Source organism: Polistes canadensis, unplaced genomic scaffold (genome assembly GCF_001313835.1).
Source record: "Polistes canadensis isolate GaletaPanama2010 unplaced genomic scaffold, ASM131383v1 scaffold_286, whole genome shotgun sequence".
NCBI classification, from domain to species: domain Eukaryota; kingdom Metazoa; phylum Arthropoda; class Insecta; order Hymenoptera; family Vespidae; genus Polistes; species Polistes canadensis.
The window spans coordinates 181,973-184,167 of record NW_014569833.1 but is presented as its reverse complement, the minus strand read 5'-3'; positions in this window follow the sequence as shown (position 1 = coordinate 184,167).

Here is a 2,195-nt window from a genome sequence, read left to right as displayed (position 1 = left end):
AAAATAACTTTCGGGGGGTAGAAAAAGATAGAAAATTTTCAGCGAAATCAAAGGGGGTCAGGTAAAAAATTTGTCGATTTGACATGGAATGACCCGTATATATTGTAGTATTTATATAATTTATAAATACTATTTTTATTCTTAGTCTCACACACACCTGATCGTTCGTAAAAGTAATTTACTTCTCTTCAATTTATAATTAGAAACTTGCAACTTGGACTGAAATTGACGTTTTGACGAATATACGGATGTAAATAATTTTTTCGAATTTACAGGAAGTGATCGTTTGATGTATAAAGAACCATCTTTGGTTTCTTTGCGATCAATTATTTCGGATGCGATAGAAGAAATTGGTAAAACGCTAACGTCACTTAGAAGTTCGTTTCCACGTTGAAATTCTGATTTAATGCACCTATGCGTTTCGAAGAGTTTTCATTAACAATATAAGAAATTCTTAATACGATAATTACGATCATTACGTACCTTACAACAGTAACAAATTGAAACAACATTAAAAATTCCACCATAAATGTATACGTGTATTGAAAAAAAATTAAATATAATGCTGATGTTTTATAAATCATTCTATTTGTCAAAATCTTTCCTAAGATAATCAATGCAAAAAATAGCAGCAAATAGAAGAAAACAATCGTCAAATCTCTTATTGTTATTTTGTAAATGTTGTTGAGAGATGACGATGAACCTAAGTTTTGCAATGTCTTGTCTATCTTGTTTATTCTTTCTCCACATATTTTCGATGACTGTATATATTTCAGTTTCCCAAAAACATTTTATTTATGAATTTCATATTAAAAAAATTATTAATAATAATTAATAATAAATATATCATTACTATAACTTACCTCGGTGTGGTATAATCCCAAAACAAGACAAATAAATATCACTAAAAGATTTACAATTAGAAAAAAAAACCCTATAAAACCAGCGATATGAAATATATGGGTTTTGTTCATCTGAAGTTGGCAATAATTCCAAGATAAAATTAAAAGTGTCATAGAATAAATAAAACTAAATATCGGTCGCGAATGATTACGTGGAAATTCGAACACGCGTAACCCAAAGATAATACTTAAAATGTAAATCGGTCGTAATACGTCGTATACACTTTTCGATGGAATTTTCTCGATTTTAGATGTTCCATTAACTTTTCCTTTTGTTATAAACATTTCTATTAAATTTATCATTGCAACTTTGCCGTCTCTACGGATTCTCTGCAACCGCAACGCGTATATCGTTTTTCATCGATATGTACAATTGAAACTACAACAGCTTTAGTTTGTTTTGCCTTTCTTCTAGTTTTTTTATGCAATTAAAAACACAAAGGAATTTCGATGAGACGTCTTCGAAGGATGTTATAGTAATGCGTAGGAGTTTCTCGAATGCGACGCTAAAAGACTCGCGTAGTTGATTACTTTTTGCGTTTGATCAATATCTACCATTCTATCGAATAATTTATAACATCGCAAATACAATCGAAAGGACAAATAAACGTATGCACCATAATTTGTTCATATATGATGAATATCTTACTTAATGGCAAAACCATATTAAAATGAAGTGTGTATAAAAGATACCATAGCAAGTATATAAATACATTCCGGACTAACGAAAAATCGTGTAAGCAAAAATACAGAACTATAGTCATTTCAAAAAAAGGTTGAAAGGATGAAATCAAAATTAAAATGTAGAGGATCTGAAATGTTTATAATAGCATGTATTGAAGTACAAAATAAGCTTATTGAATAGTTCTCAATTATTTGTTTCATATAATTCCAAAATAGACAAAATCAGATCATAAGAGTAGGCAATAGCAGTAATAAAAATAATTCAAAAGATTGGGAGATTAAGTACATCAACGGTCAAGCGGCGCTGACAGCACGAGTTCTCGTTTCGATCATCAACGTCGAGCAACGCTGGGCTCGTTTAGTACTTGGATGGGTGACCGCTTTCGGGAACCACCGCCGTGTGCTGTTTTTGACTCCAAGATTTCGCTTAGTTTTATACCTAGTCAGGTCCTAAAACCAGATAAAAGGGCTAGAGGGTGAGGCTAGCAGCAACCTTCCCTCGGGAAAAACAATAAATTGTTCCTAGAAATAGCAATAAAATAACTATTAAAACAGGATGACGTCCTAATAAAAAGGAGAAGAAGGAAAACAAGTACAAAACTATTAATT